A 19,899-nucleotide genomic window follows, 5' to 3' on the forward strand; every position below is an offset into this window, starting at 1 on the left:
TACTTTAACAAGTAGGGGGATGTGGCAGTGAGGGGAATGAGTGGAAGTGCAACCTGTGGAGGAAAGGGTAGCCTGTGTAATCAGAGAGAAATTTGAAAGGAGTAGGAAAAGAAAAAGATTGAAGACAAAAGGAAGTTTGTTGCCTGCAGAACAGGCATTCCAGAGGTAGGATAGCTTTTTGTTAGGACCTGGCAGGGAGGGAGGAATATTGGATGAATGGGAATAAGGAATAAAAGCAGTAGGGATGGGGGGATGGGGAATGAGGTCTGGATGATTTTCTAGGGAGTTTCAAAATCACTGGGATGGGGAGGGTATAACCAACCAGGGGTGAATCAATAAGTAAAAAATTTAGAGAGATTTTCAAAGTCAATGGTATTATAATCTAGGGGTTGGGGTGGCATGAGAAAGAATGAATCCTTTGAGAATCTTGGGCAGTTCAAGCAAGGGAGGAAGAACATGAAGCAGAAAGAGTGGTGATAACTCTCTATCCTCTAAGGCAGGAGACCAAGCTAGAATGATGAAATGGTGCCTTCTCCTCTCATCTCAATGGCAGGAGACTGGTATAATGGAATGGTGCTTCTCTTCCTCCCCTGGAGGCTAGAGATCAAGCAGGAAACACACAAGGCACAATGGTATGGAGTCCATTAAATATAGCTAAAAAAATAGTTAAACATAATGCAGCTTGGAGAATGGGGGGGGGGGGAAGCCAGAGAATCAAGAAAGGCTTTATGCAAAAAAACAATATCTGAGCTACTTCTTAAAGGGAAGAAATTCCATGAGATAGAAGGTAAGAAAGGAGTGCCTACCAGGCATGGAGAACATTTAGTGCAAAAGCATAAAGGTAGAAGGTGACATGTTATGAATGATGTACATAGAGAAGGCCAGTGGATTACAGAGGTAAAGAAAAGGTAGTGATATACAATGACACTGGAAAGAAACTTTGAGGTCAGGTTGTGTAGGGTTTTAAGAAATAAACTGAGGAGATTACATTTTATTCTAGAAGCAAAAAGAGGCCATGGGAATTGGATGAATAGAGGTCATATGGTCAGATCTGTGATTAAGGAAAATTACTTTGACAGTAGTATATAAACTGGTCAGATTTGAAAGCAGAGAGACCAATGAGGAGGCTATTTTAATAATCTAAGAGAGAGAAGATTAGATGCTACATAACAGAAGGTTAGCAGTGAGATGTTATGAAGAAACAGAAAGATTTGAAAACTGATAAGTTATATGGGGTAGAAAGGAAGTGTCCAAGATAACTACCTAGACTACAAACCTGGGAGGTCAAAAATAGGGAAGTTTGGAAGAGAAGAGTGTTTAGAGGCAAAGATGAACTTTTTAAAGTTCAATTTTTAAAATTTTGGGTACAAGACGTCTCAAAAAAAACACTTAGGAAGAAACTGAGACTGGCTATATAAGTCTAGGAGTCATTTGCATAAACATGATGGTTAAATCAATAGAACCTGATAAGGTTTCCAAGAGAGAAGAATTAAGGCAAAATCTTGGGAACACTCACAGTTATGGAATATGATATGGAAAATAAGTCAGCAAAAGAAACTGAGAAAAGACAGTAAGAGAGGTAGGAGATAAACCTAGAGAGAGTAGTTTCATGAAAATCCAGAAAGGAAAGAGGAGACTGGTCCTCCTCTCCAAGAGGAGAGAGTGGTTAATACAGGAAATGCAGTAGAGAGGTTAGGACTATCCACCAGATGCAGCAATTAAAATGTCACTGGTAAATTTGGAAAGAGCAGTTTCCAGCTGAATGATTTGATTGATAGATTGTAAAGAGTTGAAGGGTGAGAAGACAAGAAGTGAAATGAGAGTGGGACAACTTTTTCAAGAAATATGGCTAAGAGGAGCAGCAAGTGAATAGAGTGCTGGCCCTGGAGTCAGGAGGACCAAAATTCAAATCCAGACTCAGACACCTGACACACTTACGGTACTAGCCATGTGACTTTGGGCAAGTCACTTAACCCCAATTGCCCTCCAAAAAGAAAAAAAAAAGAAATATGGCTAAAAAAGGGATGAAAGATATAAAATTATAGCTTGAGGGGATGATAGGTTCTTTTCTTTTTAAGGATGGGGTAGACTTGGGCATGTTTTAAGGGAGTAGTGAAGTAGGGAAGTTCATAAGAAGAGACTGAAGATGTGAGAGAAGGAGAATGACATAGGATGAACTCTATTGAAGTCAGGTAGAGTAGAATCAAAGGCATATCTAGAGAGTTTGCCCCTCACAAAGAGAATGAGGGGAGGGGGTGAAGAGGAGAGAGTGACCTAAGAAAGCACCACGGGGTAGATTAGAGGTCTTCATGAGGGCAAAAAATCAGCATGGAAGAGGTGAGGCATAAAGAGAAGTAGAATAATAAGAGGCTGTGGTCACTTACATAAGAGAATGTCAGTTTCTAATTAAAGGAAGTAGATCACTTGAGATTAATGTCAAGATCTAGCATGTGACCATCCCTATACATGTGGCTGAGGTAGAGTGATAAATTGAGACTTAAGGAGTTTGAGGAAATGAGGAATTAGGCAATTATGGAAAGAGAAAATCTCATTCTATCTTGTTTTCCTGAGGGCTGAGTTAGTACCAAGGACAGAAGTTAGAGGGAAATAAATTTCCACTTTATTCTCCAACAATTAAAGCTTTTCGAAAATGGAAAAAAATTGTCTTGTGGATTAATGAGATTCAGAAGTCACTGAAAGTGTTAAACAAAACAAAACAAAGCACAGATGACTTCTCTATCATATACCTGAAAAATGCACTCCTGCATTAAACATAAGAATGTACTAAAAAATGTTTGCTCATAGGCCCCTTTTAACTATTGAGTCAAATTTTGTATGCCTGTTATATCTAACACAAAAAGTACTTCCCACTTTTCCCACTGTAAGATTTAATAACATTTTTTCAAGAATGAGTACACAAGTTCTTCTAAATTAACTTTGTATATAAAAGGAGTCTGTTTAAAAATTCTTTTTCCCTATACCCTAGAAATCAAGACCTCTAGATTATCCCCTAATATACAGGAAAATCTATGATATTTACTTATAAATGTTTCTCACTGTACTAAACCTTACTTTAATATAAAACCATATGAATTCAGAAATTAATGCACAGTAAATGAATGAATTAAAGGGACTAGAAATTATCACTTAAAAACAAACACATACAAATGTTTTCTTGCATTCTAATCTCAGTAATTTAGAGATGGATTGTTACCTGATACGATGGTACCCTCATCATTCCTGAATAACTACATTTTACTATGAAAAAACAGATTTCCATAACTCCATCTTATAGAATATAGGTATGATGGAGAAGAATAGAAGCATTATTCTCCTACATGCTAAAGTTCTGTTCTAAAGTAAACAATGGTTGTCAGAATAGGCCCCAAAAGGACTCAAAGAAAATGGACTTAGGGTAACATCTTATTAAGTGAATTCAATGAATAATGTTACTTGACATTTTCAACTTTTAAATTTTCCTACCTATGGTATTCTATCTAAATCTAAGTCAAAAGAATAAAATGTTTTTCAAAGATTGCCCAAAAATCAAATAAAAATGTTTCCTTGAAAAAAAGACTTCCTGTGAGGAAGGGAAAAGGATTTCTCAATCTTGCAAAATAGTAAAGCATTACATATAAAACAACTATAGTCTTTTAAAAACTATCTAAATTAGTCTATCCTCTTTTGGAATAAGAACATCACATTATCTATGGGAGAGAATCAATGAAAAATAATAAGCAAAGGTCTTGCCTAACATTTTTCTTCATTGCAGGAGAGCCACAAAGGGGCTCTTTCTCTGCTGTATACACGTTGATGATGTAATTAAATAGTAAGGCAGCGTATATAGAAAGGGGTTTATAGTGAAAAGAACAGTATAGATAAGAAAGTAATGGACCTTTACAACCTAACTTTGACACTTATAACCTAGCTTTATAAGGAGGATAAGATATTTAACCCATAAATTAAGTTTAAACCATAAGATGTCTTATGTTATCTCAAATATCTGCTTTGAAGTTAACTTGACAAGCAGAAGGTCTAGTTTTGCAGGCAATCCATGTATAAAGAAGTGCTTCTTAAAAAGCTGACATTTTTACAGTACAGTATGCCTCATAAATTGTCACTTCTTCATACCTTCTCCTTGACATTCTCTTCTCTTTAGGTTTTCCTGATCATGCTCTCTTCCGTTCCTGTCTGTCTCCTCTAATGAATCTTTATTCACCATAGATTTCACCCAAATCTCAGTCCTGGGCCTTCCTTTCTTTTCTTTCTATACAATTTTATCAGTTCCCAAGGAACTCCTTAAGAGTTCCCAAGGTAAACATATATACACACAATCACATATATATTCATATGCCCATATACATATGTGAATGTGTGTATATATGTTTACAGGTATACATAGATGGAGGGCACAGGACCACTTTAACAGGAAGGGATGATACTTAAAAGGTGAAATTAAGAGGTGAGAGGAATATAATGAGAGGAAATGGGGGGAGACAGATTGGGGTAAACTATCTCATACAGAAGAGGCAAGGGAAAATGGTTACAATGGAGGTGAAGAATAGGAAGGCAAAAGGGAATGAGTCAACCTTATTCCCATTGAATCTGGCTTGAGGAGTGAGTGAAATACACACTAAATAGGGTGTCTTACCCTCCAGGAGAGTAGGGGGGAAGGGGATGAGAGGGGGGATGATGGAAGGGAGGGCAGGCTGGGGGGGGGGAGGGAAGTTGGAAGCACCCACTTTTGAAAAGGGACAGGATCAAAGTAGAGAATAGAACAAGTGGGAGGTGGGATAGGAGGGAGGAAATATAGTCAGTCTTTTACAATATATCTTCTATGTTATTGTTTTACATTACCCACACATGTACAACCTATACTGAACTGTTTATCTTCCCAGTAAGGGTGGGTGACAAGGAAGGAAGGGAATGAATCTGGAATTGAAAGTTTTAAAATCAAATATTCAAATATATATGTATATATATGTGTGTGTGTACATATATATGTGTATATATATATACACTATTATTAATACCATCTTACATGTAATTTGGAAATAAGATATACAGGCACTGAGGCATAGAGATCCACTGGAAAAGTTGAAAGGGGTATGGGAGAAAATATGGGAGAGAGCAGATTGGAGGAGGGGATATTCTGTGGGACTGCTATTTTGGGGTGGTGGGTAGGGGAAAAACAGGGAGAAAATTTATAATTCAAAATATGTCGGAAAGGAATGATGTAAATCAGAAGTTAATAAAGCATTAAAAAAAAGAGTTCTCAAGGTAAGCTCCTTAGGAGAAGGGATCGAATTTGTATCCCCAGAGCTTAGCAATGTTTGGCATGTAGCACAAACTTAATAAATGCTTGTTGATATGAAAATGAATATTGCAAAATCGTGACTGAACTTAGCCCCAAAGAAGAAGTCTAAGAAGGGAACTTACCTTGTTCCTTCATAGAGATGTGAGAGGATGATGGGAGGAGGATCTAACAGATGTGAAACACTATATAATGTAAATTTCTTTCTATATAATATACTTGCTAGTTTTGCTGAACTGTTTCCCTCCTCCACTTTTGTCTGTTATAAGGGGTGGATCTTTGGAAACGAGAGATGGGAGATGTACTGAGAAATGAAAGTAAAGTAAAAACAAAGTATAATAATTATTTTTTGAAAGACTAGTCAGCAACTAGGAGAGAATTTCAAGTGATTAAAAGTCACTTTCATGATATAGTAAACAGATTTCAATGTTAACTCAATAAATACTGAATTGAAAATATTGGTTTTCTCCCACTGATATGTAATGTCATATACTCGAAAAGGAATAAACTCTACCAATTCTTATACAGAGCAATGGTATATATCAAAAACATCATTTTGGAAATAAATAGCAGACTACTTATGTTCAAAAACTTTTCCCCAAAAGACTATGGAAACATATTTTAAAACTTTGCTTTTTGTTCAACTAGAAATCTTAATAATAAATATTTTTATAGTCTAAAATCCCTTACTTGGGCTGAAAGGTGGGTTGGTGGAGAACAAAGACCTTTCTTAGGGAAATTAAGTATTGTGACCAAACTTAAAAAAAGGAGCCTCAAGTCTGGTTATGATCATGGCCTTCCCTCCCCCACCCCACTCCCAAGTGATCGAGGTACAGATCTATCAGCACAGTGCCTGGCACAGAATAGTAATTCAATAAATGTTTCTTGATTTGACTTAGTGAGAAGAGAGATAGTTTCACTTCAGTACCTGTAATATAATAGGCACCTAATACTTAGTAATTAATTCAGATGTTACCAACTCAGCCTTCCCTGATTCACTTTCACCTTAAAAAAGCACAAAACAAAAATAAATTTCTTCTAATATTTTGTTAGGACTTTTCCTTTGGCACTTTTAACTATCTGTGTACACGGTTTTTTCCCCTTCCTAATTGCTGAGGGCAATGACTATGTCTCCCAACTCTGTCTCCTTGGGGCCTAAACTACATTGAAGAGGCTCTTCAAGATTTATGGACCTGAAACTAACAAGGCAATACTAGATGACTCAGTAGATACAGCTTGGGGCTTAGAGTCATGTCACAGTGACCTTACTTCAAATCCTGCCTCAGACACTTACTAGCTGGGGAATCCTGGGCAAGTCACTCAACTTCAGTATCACAGTTTCCTCATATGGTAATGACAGCATATTCATAGGCTGCTACAAGTATAAAGTGAGTTAACACATGTTAAGAACTGAGATATATAGTTATTTTTCTCTTATATTTAATAACCAATTATTGAATGAAGACTGAAGTTTTTTTTCCCAGTTTCTATGTCCTCCTTCAGAAATCAGCCCCTATAGGTTGTTATGGCAGCTTTTGAAATGCAGGTCTAATTGTTGTTGTTTCTGGTCTTTCCCTTCTTAAAGAGCACCATGACATCAGGAAGGAGATGTCATGAAGTTGTGAAGTTGGATTTAAGTGAGAGAAGTCTGTGCAAAGTCATCAGCCTCCCTGTCTCCTCTGGAGTCATCTGGGTCCAATGGTAAGATACAGATCAGAATGACCTGGAGATGGCCCCAGATGCAGTGGGGAAACCTTGGCCTTTTTGAGCTAAGGTCTTTCCCAGGTCTGTTTGTCTGAGGCAACACCCGTTCAGTGATTAAGGCTAGATAAAAATGAGGCAAAGAATGGTCTCTTTTACCTAGTCACAAAAAAATAAAATTAATCTGGGAAGGGAAGACCCTCAGGGTTTTGGGCCAAAACAGAAACAGAAGCTATTTATACTCACTCTGAACCATCAGAATACAATGACCAAGTGAGGCTTGTGTGCTGGGACTTACAGCAGGCCAATCAAGGACAGTCAGAGTTATCTGGGAAGTCATTGTCTATAAAAAAGAAATCTAGCCCATAAATCCCAAGATATCTTGCTAGGTTCGCTGATCAAAATTTCTATTACTTTGGGCAGAACACCCACAGGCAAGAGCAATATGATTCCCTCTATGGAGAAAGCAGGCTGATAATGAAATAGAAAACTCAGATCTGATCAAAAAGTAAAGAAATTTTAGTTTAGATGAATTGGTGGATTCCAGCTCGTGTTTTAGTCAAACAAGTCTGAGTAAAAATGGATTCCCCCTTTTGTCTAGATTGCCCTAGACTGGGTGGTATGGGTATAGATAAGTCTCTTTGTCCAAGACTGAATCTTGGTCTGATCAGAGTCACAGTCCTCCAGACCCTCAGTAAAATAAGCCCACCTTTCTATTCATTCTCTCATCACTAGTTAACCAATTAGAGCTGATTTCTACCCTCAGGAATACCCACTCTTCCAAGGGCATACAAACACCGAATGGGTTCCATGAGGAGTCTTTGGTTTATGAGAGAAGGCAAAATAACCTTTTTTAAAATTAATTACTTGCTAGCATAATTAATAAAATGATTAATTACTCAGAAACTATGTCTCTCAACCTTTTTGCACATCATAGAGCTTTTCAAACCTTAAAACATATAAATGCTAGTTACCATAAATAATAACAATGGTAATAATGATTCAAAGAATCCTGAGTTTAAGGGAATGAGCATTCCCTTACTGTTAGTTTTCTCAAACCCCAATGTAGTTGTCCCATTTGCTCACTCTCCCGACACTATTTTCTAGAGAGGCTCCGCTTCCAGATCCTCCTCTCCCCTCCACAATGGCCAAAAAAGTCGTCCCCACTGACACAGAAAGATGCATTGAGTCCATGATAGCTGTTTTCCAGAAGTATGCTGGCCGGGAGATAACTAACAACCGAAACACCCTTTCCAAGACTCCCTTGCCTTCATGAACATGGAGCTGGCTTCCTTCACACAGAACCAGGATGCGGTTGTTCTGGAACGAATGATGAAGAAACTGGACCTCAACTGTGATGGGCAGTTAAGACTTTCAAGAACTCCTTAATCTAATTGGAGGTTTGGCACAGGCTTGCCATGCCTCCTTCACAGCTGGCCAACCCGTGAAGAAAATATGAATGGGCCTCCCTCAATTTTCCAAATACATCCTTCTTCCAAACCAGCAAATGTACACCCATTCCTCATAGTCACACACTGAACCCTAAGAAACCAAGGCTATAATACAGAGCCATTCCTTTGTAGCAATAAAACATAATTAAAAAAAAAAAAACAATGTATTACTTTAACAAGTCAGTCATCTCCTAGTTTTTAATAAAAACAATGTTTTGTAATAAAAACAATGAAATCATCTTGCACAAAATGTGGATAGGTGATTTTGGTATTCTGGTATGACTATATCATCTTGTGAAGAATGATAATAGTTCATCCTAGTTATAAAGAGTTACATTTTTAAAATGGCAACTCCCTCAAGAGAAGTAAAGTTAAAATGAAGAAAATAATGCTAAAATAAGAACGACTTAATTTGGGAATGTTGTTTTACAAAGTCCAAGGGATCTTTCCTTACAAATATATGTCATGAGAATGGCTGCAGACAAGCAGAATGAGAAAGGGCTCTCAGTTACAGCATTAACTAGACTTGTACTTGAAGTATTAAAGTGTGTCCTGAGGTAAACTGGAACCTTAGGTCATTTTTTTAAATTGGAGGTGGAAGATGCAATTCACATTTTTGTAACATAGAGAAAGAGATTCAATAGATTAACTCTTTTTAATCCAGTTTTTATTTTCTTTTTTGCTAAGGAGAGTTTAGTCAATACACAATTACTCCACATATATTTGAGGTAGTGAGGTGGAGAACAGCACTGTTTTTTTCTATGGTGTAACATCCTCCAAATTGAGAAACAATAGAAGCAACTATTGCTATATTTGAAGATAAAGTAATCCTTTCTGGTTTTCTTGCTCTAAAATGCAACAGTTTATAAGAATGTGTACTCACACTAAGTGACAAAGTGAACCCAATGTTCTGAACTTAAAATCTGGAGGGTAGGGGGAAGGCTTTATTAAATTTTTACATATCCCCCATCAACTTATTGCTGAGGAATCAAACTGTGAACTGTCTTTTCTTTTTAAAAAGTATACATGCCTGTATATAGAATAGGATAAAGAACACCAGCCATTCTTACCAACATTCATTTCACTTTGCAGAAGGAACATGAGGTGATCTTTCATATGGAAACCTCTTTAAAATTTTCATCTAATCATGTAAACCTGATCATCACTGTAAAACCACAAAATACCTCAAAATTTTCCATATTTTATTAAAGTACAATCTTTATAACTTAATTGTTTTACATATTTTTATATGTTTTGCAAATATATTGTGTCAAATGCTGAAATAAGAGCCACTAAGAATGGCCAAAGGCTGAAATGTCTCCCAAGGGCAAAGTCCATAACCTAACCATTCTTTGGCTCAAAAGTTTGCACTTATTCATACTGTTGATCTTTCAAATACAGTGGAAGCATACCCAAATGTAATTAGCACAAAAATCCCATTTCAAAAATACAAAAAACAAATAACACCCTATTTTTTTTTTTTTGTTTTTTTGGAGGGGCGAAGGTTGGGCAATTGGGGTTAAGTGACTTGCCCAAGGTCACATGGCTAGTAAAGTGTTAAGTGTCTAAGGCCAGATTTGAACTTAGGTCCTCCTGACTCCAGGGCCAGTGCTCTATTCAATGCCACCTAGCCACCCCCACAACACCCTATTCTTACTAACTGCATTGTATGATCTTGTCAGACCTAAATGACAAAAATAATTTCATAAACATTATACTGCAATTTCAGGACCTTTCTGTTCAGCAGCATGAGAATTAAATCAACCCGTTAAGATGAGGCTATATTTCTTCTTTCTATTAGGGAGGGATAAAAGGCAAGCTAAGTTGTTTCAATAAATTAAAGACCTTAATTTTTCCCAAGAAATTTCTTGGCCAAAAGCTTTTACAGTATGGTATATGTGGCAAGTATTGGATTAGGAATTAAAGAATCTGGATTTTGTCAATCTAGGCTCTAACTTTTGCTGTCTGACTTTTGGCAAAAGTCACTTAGCCTCTTTTTCAATTCAGTCATCTGTAAAAAGGTACAATAATAGCACCTGCCTCATAGAATTGTAGTGAGGAATGAGAAAATATATGCAAAGTGCTTTGTAAAGCTTAAAACACTAAAAGCTTTAGCTAATATTGTTATGAGATGGTTGGACCAAATGACTTTTAAATCTATGAATCCAGGTCCTATATAAAGAATTAGAATTGGGGCGGCCAGGTAGCAGTGAGTAAGAGCACCAGCTCCAGTGTTGAGAAGACCTGGAGATCGAATCCCAGGCTCAAACACTTAGCACCCACCCAGAAACACCTGGCCGTGTAACCTTGAGCAAGTTACTTAACCCCAATTGCTTAGGGGCAGCCAGGTGGCTCAGCAAATAAGAGCACGGGCCCCAGCGTCGGGATGACCTGGATCAAATCTGGGCTCAGATACTCAGCACCACACCCAGAAATAATAACTGGCCGTGTAACCTTGAGCAAGTTACTTAAAGAATTAGAATCCAAGTTTCAAGAGGTTTTGTGATTTGCGTAAAACATATTAACAAAAAAAAAAATGCACTGATGTTTAAGTCACTAAACGTTTGATTATCCACTGCATCTTTAATACTATATCAGAAAATTACATTCAAAATTTAAGTAAGAATTCCTTACAATTAGTTTTTTAAAGACAAAAGGTTCACTGTTATTTTCCTTTCAAAGGCCTAAAAGTTATTCTCTGAAGGTGAGAAAGAGGTAAGCAAGTTTATCTAATTGAAATCTACACTTAAAATAATAACTGTTTAAAATAATGATTGTACAACCTTTTCAACTTAATTACACTTTTTTTTTTGCTTTTTGGAGGACAATTGGGGTTAAGTGACCTGCCCAAAGTCACTGGGCTAGTAAGGGTGTCAAGTGTCTGAGGCCAGATCTGAACTCAGGCCCATCTGACTCCAGGGCTGGTGCTCTATTCACTGTGTCACCTAGCCTCCCTTAATTACAATTTGTAAGAGGAGATATGGCGGTATCTTGTTTTGCTCCCACAAGTTATTAGAAGATAATCAATAGCTGTGGGGTAGCTTGCTTATCTAATTTTACTAAGACCAAGGCCTTCTTGGAACTATGACAATGGCCAGAGGGAACTAGAAAGATGGGAGTATGGCAAACAGCTCAAAATGGAAGAGGTCTGGCCAGGTCAGGTCTCAAGTATCCACACTACCGCATCTATGTAATCTGCATATATAGAGGGAATCTGAGGTAAAAAAAAAGTGAGGAATCTGAGGAATTCTGATTAACCCTAAGTCTACCAGGAAAGACAGAACTGCAAAACCTCACTCCTGCTTCTGTATCAGTGTGGATGTGTCCCTAGGGAGCACCACACTCCCTTGCCAGAAGCCTAATAAATACCTTCCACTCTGTTTCTGAGTTCTTTCAGCGGGATGGGGTTTGCCATTTTAATGGTATATCATGTGGATCTTCCTAAGGGCCCCCAGGGAAGCAACGGATAGCTTAATCAGCAGAAGCTCATCCAGGCTACCTCCCCGACCCTGCCTGGGAAGTCTTTTGATCCCCACAAACATGTTTCTCACACAATTGATGGAAGGGTTCCAGGAAGACAGGTCAAAAAGTATCAATTTCTATTTCAAAACGTAAAAAACATTTTTCTCCCACAACTCAGCTTCCTAATAGTTCACAGAAAATAACTGCAATTTCTGCTTTAAACCACCCCAGACTAAGAGGCCTTTTAAAAGTCCCATATCATTTGAACCCAGATTGAAGCAAACTACATGCCCTTTTTCTTTTTCCTGTTTGGTTTTGTTTCCTCTTTCCCATTCTTCATTCCATCTGATACAATCCTTCTTTATAACCTGACTAATGCCTAATGTGAAAATATTTGCAGATACTACACTTGATTGTATGCCGCCATGGAGGGGACAGGGGGGAAGAAGAGAAAATTTGAAACTCAAGGAATTGTGGTAATGAATCTTGTAAACTAAAAGTAAACAAATTAATAAAGACCAAAAAATAAAAAAAATTAAAAGTCCCATATCAAAAAATATTACCTGCATAGTTTTGTACAACCAACTAGAAAGAACAAGGAAATGAAATATCTATGCCCAGCCTCAGACACTTAACACTTAGTAGCTGTGTGACCTTGGGTAAATCACTTAATCCCAATTGCCCTGCCTTCCCCCTCCAAAAAGGAAAAAAATGTCTACGCCCAGATTAATTTAAAAGGACATTCTATAGAGTTTGCCCAATGGTATGTTCATCTGGAACAGATAACAAAATGGAAAAGATATTGTACTCAAGAGTTGAAAAGAGGAGCCTGGATTGCTTTGGGGTAGATGCAGAGCTCTTCAATATCATCTTTCTATATACTACTATTATACTAGTATTGCTACATGGTAGCACCAGGGAATCCCAAAATCTCCAAAGAACTAAATATGAATTTCACATTAATGTTAATGGGAATTTGAAGATCTTCTCTGCCCCTTGGCCCTCTGATAGGCTTAAGGGAATTTGAGGACCTTCCCAGATTTGAAAATAAACTCTGCCCCCTAATAAGCTGAACATGGTCACATGGAGCCTGTGGTGGGAGATTTATTTTTCAGGAACGCCCACACCTTGTTACTTTGTGATTGGGCAACGGTCACGAGGGTTGTGATGTTGTCTGACCCTGGAGAAGATTATATATACCCTGATATGAGGTTTTGCTTTGGGGCTCACTCTGAAGTTATGTGATTTGGCCAGATGAGACTCTGGGCAGTTGTTGAGTCCCCCAGCTTTGAAAACCCAGATGTTTAGGTATGGATGTAATGGTAAAACAGCTAAAAGAAGCCCTGTCTGTTGGTCTGTTTCTGTCTGTATTTTTTGTCTGCTTGTAACTTCTGTTTGTATTCTCTTAAGTTCAGGGTGCTGACTTTTTCCCCTGAACTAGATAAATGATATATGTTTCATTAAAATAAGATTGTTAACCCCTTTTTGAGTTGCTTTCCTTCGGAAAAGCAGATCAAGGAACCTGTGCTAGCAGCCATCCTGGGTATGCTTGGGTGCTTGCTGCTATACACACTGACAACAATAGAAATGCACATAGTGAAAATAACCAGACTGCAACATATAGCCAACTAGGAACTCTTTAAGAAAAAGAGTAAAATATTTTATCAAGGAATCATATGTACAACATGGAAAGGATGAACTGGTCACATGCCAAGAGCAAGAGATGACAGGTAGATAGCCAAAGTGTTCCTATGGGAAAGAATCAAGGATCGCCTCTGAAACCTTGGGTGCACTGATGAGGTATAAGTACCAAAGCTGATACAATCCTGCAGAATGATAAAATTTGCTGGTGATAGATTTCCTTGGAGGAGGATCAAGGAGTCCTCAGTACAAGATTATGAGTATCAAACTATTTGAATATGCTACTGCTAACTTAAACTGACATTTATATAACCGTACCAGGAACCTCTTCTTTCAAACATACTGTACTTCTATAATTTATTGAGTATATCTTCTGGAATGTCCAGTAGATTTCCATCTACTACTGCTCATTTCCTTTCAAATCATAAAAATCAAAACTTAAAAGCATAGCAAACTTAAATTATGTAATTCTTAGTAACAAAACTTATAGCAGAAATTATTTAAAATTATAAATAATGGCTTAAGCAGCAAAACAGGAACTGAGAGGATATCCCCTTTCATTAACCAAGTCTGTCTGGGCTGAACACTATAGCCCATTAAACATTATCCCTACTTATAACCTAACTACAAGTACTAACAAAATGCACTAAATCTCAATTTTTACAATATCCAATGCCTTATCAAATATAGGTAATCTTTTCAAGAAGATTAGAAGGTATATGTTTTGTCAATCTGTAAGCTGATTAATTAAGAATGAAGTATCTTCTAATTAATAGAAAATCTAAGTATGTAGGTCTCATCTGAATACAATAGTCAAAGCAGGACGAAAACTAGATTAAAATAAGATCAGTTTCCACATGTGTTAGAAGATATCATATTTACCTCCTGTTGCTTTTATATCTCTAATCCAACTGCTCATTCCCTACCCCCAAAACATGGGCAAAATTTAGCAGCCAAATGAGTTCATTTGCTTAGTCTTTTTATCTGCTAGGAAAATGAGCAAGAAGTTAAACAGGACAAGTGGTGTGCACTAAAAATATAGTAGAAAGGCAGTCTGGGTTTCTAAAGACCTCTCTTCATCGACTGAACTGTCCTAGAAGATGGAAAACAGGTCCAAGCCTCCATTCTGACATTTACTAGCTTTGTAATGTTGGGCAAGTCTCTGAACCTGCTTCTTCATGTGAGGCAGGAATAATAAGCCTGAAGGGAAACAGAGTGAGAAGATCTGTCAAACAAATAGGAAGAATTACTACAGAGCAGACTCCAGGGCTCTTTCAAGGTGTTTGTTAGAAAGCATCCACCTTACAATGTTATTAAGGACCACAGTATATATCAATATACACTAATGTTAAAATTAAATACTGCTATGTGCAAGGATAAAAAGGTGAAAAAGAGCATAATCCCTACAAATAGGACATATACACAAATAAAGCACAATATAAAATAAAATGTGATCATAGCAAAGGCAAGATTCAGACAAAACTGTTCTAAGAAAATCTGAGGGAACACAATGATAAACTATAAATCCAAAAGAATCAAGAAACCCATCACCCAAAACTGGACAGAGAAGGAATGAATTTAAAATGCAGAGACAAACATTTTCAAACATGGCTAATACTGGAATGTTTTGTCATACCATGTACTGAATGATTTTGATTTGAAATCTGCTCATTGTGGCATATAAGGGGAGAGATATTAATTAAAAACATACTTGTTATACTTGAAAATAATAAACTATAAGCTATTTCTTAAAAAGAAAACGTAAGGGAGATCATATTCAGCTGGAATGGAAGAGGTGGAGGCTTCAGGGAGGAGACGGCGTCTGGGCTGGGACCGGAAGGACAAAAACTTTAAAACATATGGAGATAAGGAGTTAAATCCAGGCAAATGGAAGAGCCTATTTTGAACTGTGGAGGCAAAGGGCATAGAATGGGATAGGAGTTAGTCCATAGCGCATCAATTCTTAACCTGAGATCCATGAACTTGTTTAAAATTTTATTATTTTATTCAGCAAAAACTTGCCATTTCCCTCCCAATCACCACATCCCCCCAAAGAGGATGAAAGAAAAACAAAACTGCTGTTACAAACATGTATTAGTCAAGTAAAACAAATTTCCACACTGGACATTCTAATATATGTATAGATACATACATATCCCACATACATCTTAGTATGTTTCATTCTGGACTCTTGAGTCCATGAGAAGGTAGAGAGCATGTTTCATTAGTGGCTAGTCATTATGTTGATCAGTTCATGAGTATTTCAAAGATGTTTGTCTTAACGCTATTTTTGTCTTTATATAAATAGTTATCTTGGTTCTATTCACTTCACTGTGCATCAGTTCATTCAAGTCTTCCCAAGTTTCTCTGAAACCATCATTTCTTACACCACAACAGCATTTCATCATATTTAAATACCATAAATTGTCTGGCCATTCATTGAACAATGGATGGGCACTCCCTCCAAGTCAAAGTCTTTGCCATGAGAGAAAAGGACTATTATTTCTTAAGAGTTTGTTAATTCCCATCTCCTTTCTCCCATTTCTCCATTTCTGTGTTTGAGTAAAATGTATTTCTATACCCAGCTGTGTGAACTTTGACCTTAAGAGGAGGTTCAAGTGTCAGATGCCTTTTTGTTTGAATACAAGTCAAACCTTCCTTTCCCCACTCCCTCCTCCATTTTTCCCTCTCCTTCCTTAATAAGAGAATTTCTTTTAAAATTATCAAGACACAGGGCGGCCAGATGGCAGTGAGTAAGAGCACTGGCCCCAGAGTCGGAGACCTGGAGACCTGGTTTCGGTTCCGGGCTCAGATACTTAACACCCCCACAAAATAACTGGCCATGTAACCTTGAGCAAGTTACTTAACCCCATTGCTTTAAAAAAAAAAAAAGATTATCAAGACACAAGAGAACCACTCCCTTTATGACTACAGATAATGACAGAATAACTGCATTTCAATATAACTGGTTTCCTTTGTAATACTATATATTTTATTTTGTATTTAAAAACATTCTGAAAAAAGGTCCAGAGCCTTTAACTCAACTGCCAAAGAGGTCCATGACTTAAAAAGGGTTTAAGAACCTACCATTGTGTGTATGTGGGAACAGAGCAGGCCTGCACAATCATCAAGTCAGTTGCCAAAGGATTTCAGGCTGCCCAGGAAAAATGTTGGGTTGCCACTGTGAACTCTCCTGTTAGTACCAAGACCCAAGGCAACCAACTATGGTCAGTATGTCTCTAATCTAACCTATCAGTGGCCCAAAGAAGGCTAGCCTATTTTAATTTTGGCCCCTATCTACAGCCAAGTTGTACAGGTCTAAGATACAGTAAAATAAATGTGGAAAAGCAGATTAGATCAGACTAGGGTAAGGTGTTTTATCCTGTAAGTGAGGAGCCACTGAGTTCAGAGCAAAGGAATAACCTGATACATTAGGAAGATTACTTTGACAGCTACTGAGTGAATAGATGAGTGTAATGCCAAGCAAAGGCAACTTCCCAAGGTTCAAAATACCAGCATAGGTGCTCTCCATTTTGTTCAGTGACAAATTAAGAACAGAGAGAATCAACATATAGCATAATTCAAAATACAGCATTTACCAAGAATCAAGTACTACCCCACCCCTGGACATTACAATTCATTTAATCAATCACAAAGTCCCTCTTCTAAATACTACTCCACCCCTCAGCTATACTTTTATTAGTCCATCACAAAGCCCCTGTTCTCAAATGGAGATTAGTTCCCAATCATAAGTAAAGTACATTCATTTGTTCAATAACAGAGCACAAAAAGGTCAAAAATTCCCCACCCTTGGATTACAACGTATAGGCCATCTACCCCAGAGTTACAACAAGCTTAAGCACAGCATTTAATACCCAAAGAGAGGTCTTTTCTTCATCTTGACCCAAGGCAAGTTCTCAGCAATCTTTGTTCCTGGGGAGACAAAGCTTAGCAAGGCCACTACATTGCCAGTCTCTTCATTAATTCATTCTCTGTCTGCAGAACAGTCCTACCCTGTTTCCCCGATAATACTGTCTTATTAATTTTTTGGACAGAAAAATACCAGAGGGCTTATTTTCAGGGGAGGGCTTATTTTAATGAACACTGACAGCAATTTTAATAAACAGGTAAATGTGAACAAAAAAATGTACCTTTATTTAATAAGCAAATCACTGGGGAAGAACAGGATGACGCGCTCACTGCTGCAGCTCTGATTGGATGCAGCTCGGAGCGCGGTGTGCGTTTCGGGGGGGGGTGCATACAGAGGGTACCGTAATGTAGCGTGTAGCGCAGGGGACCACCTTCACTACAGTAGCAATCTCAATAGGGCTTATTTTCGGGGGAGGGCTTATTTTAGAGGAATCTTACACAGTAAGGGGAGGGCTTATTTTCGGGATTGGTCTTATTATCAGGGAAACACGGTAGGACCCCTGAAAACATTAGCAAAACCCCCTTCCAGGACTTCTGTAAACATACAACAACAAAATCCTTCTTCGGGGCTTTTGAACCAACAGCAAGGTTCCAAAAACTCTGCAACAACAGGACTGTCTTTCACCAGTGGACAGATCTGGCAAAACAACATCAAAACAGAGAGACAAAGTACCTGCATAACAGCCATGTCTCCTCAGTCCTTGGCAGCTCTGGGTGGCAGCTCTCAAAAGTCCTGGGCAATTCAAAGTGGCCCTCAATAATCCTCTCAGTCTCTCTCTGTCTCCAAAGGTGCTGCTTCCAAAAAGTTCTTCTGCCTCTCTTTTCTTGTGTCTCTACAGTCTACCAGCTCCTCCCAGTTCAGCACTCTCTTTTCATATCAACAAGTCCATCCCACAAGTGGGATTCACAAGCTCTGGGTTTTAACACAATCAAACCAAAAACCAAGCCAATTCAGGGGGATCTTTAAATTCAATTACTATTACAATGAGATACACTAGAAAGAGGAAGAATGGTTAGGAGGTTATTCTAATAGCCCACAAAGACATAAATGAGGTCCTCATTTAGGATGGTAGTACCAAATGAAAGCACTAGATATGTTAACAGAATCTGTCTGGTTTCTTATTAGCTAGGTGTCCTGGGAAACCACTTCACCTCTGAGAGGTTCTATTTCCTCAATCAAAATAGAAGGATTAGACTAAATGGCCCCTGAAGTCATTTCCAACTTCAAATTAGGTGAAAAAGAAGATGACACAGAGAAAGATACTGTACAGGTAGACTCAAGTCTTGACAATTAATTGTACTAAAGTGAAGAAAAAGAGGAAGAGGATTTGTCCTTAAGTCCTTGCAAGATAAGGATGCCATTCATAGTAGAAGTTAGGGAGAGAGGGAGTGTAGTGAAATTTGAAGACAGAGTTCAAGGTATTAGTGGGTAATCTACATGGAGATGTCTAGCAAGTAGTTGGAAATGGTAGACTCCAGGTCAAGGGAAAATCTGGGGCTGCATATGTGTATAAGTGAAAGAAATAGATAAGATTGTACAGAAAGACAGAAAAGGACCCAAGACAGAGCCTTATACAGGCCACCTGGAGAACAGGAGTAAGATGAAAGTAGTTCACATAGTGTTAGAGACATGATCTGAACCAAGATCCTGACTGCAGTCACTGCTCCTTCCACCGTCCCAGGCTACCTGTCCCTCTCCCTCCCCCATCTTTCCTAAGGAGCCCTTTCTCTCAACTAACACAGCATCCACTCTAACTACTTCTTTCCTAGACTATCACTAGTGGAAAGAACATTAAGGACCTGGGTTCAAATCCCCAGCTTTGCTAATTGCTGATCGTGACCCTAAGCAAGTCACTCAACTTCCCTGAGTCTCTATCAGTTTCCTCATCTGTGAAATGAGGTTGGACTAGACAACCTTTAAAGTCCTTTCTAGCTCTGAATCAACAAGATACAAAGACCTTTCTTCAATGGGGAGGGAGGAGGATAAGGCTGAGAGTAGAAAGATGAGAGAGATAGAGGAATAAATGAATCATGGAAAGAAATCAATGAGGAGAGGAGATCGAGGGTTAGTCTTGGCCAGAATGGGGCAACTCAGCTCCCAAAATGATAATCCCAAATTGTAGCTCTGGTCATGTTACTCCCCTATTCAAAAAGCTCCACTGACTCCCCCGTACCTCTCAGCTAAGGTATATATTACTCTGATTATATGTTATTCCTCTTCCTGTACCCTACATTCCACCCAAAATGGACTACTTGCTGTCATACATGCCATTCCATCTTCTATCCCCATGCGTTTGAACAGATAGTCTCCCATGAAAGGAATACATTCCCACTTCACTTCAGTCTCTTAGAATCTCTAGCCAGCTTCAAAGCTCAGATAAATATAACCTACTGGAAACT

General features: G+C 38.1%; 1 protein-coding gene and 1 pseudogene across 2 annotated transcripts in view; one reads left to right on the forward strand and one right to left on the reverse strand.

The window, feature by feature from the left end:
* The window catches only part of CCPG1 (cell cycle progression 1), a 64,207-nt gene that overhangs the window by 39,964 nt on the left and 4,344 nt on the right, over positions 1 to 19,899 (reverse strand). The gene's annotated exons all lie outside the window — the stretch shown is intronic.
* LOC138168502 (protein S100-A11 pseudogene) lies at positions 8,090 to 8,629 on the forward strand (annotated as a pseudogene).

Source organism: Petaurus breviceps, unplaced genomic scaffold (genome assembly GCF_028583685.1).
Source record: "Petaurus breviceps papuanus isolate PSGF00001 unplaced genomic scaffold, PetGlider_PUasm1.0 37, whole genome shotgun sequence".
NCBI lineage: Eukaryota > Metazoa > Chordata > Mammalia > Diprotodontia > Petauridae > Petaurus > Petaurus breviceps.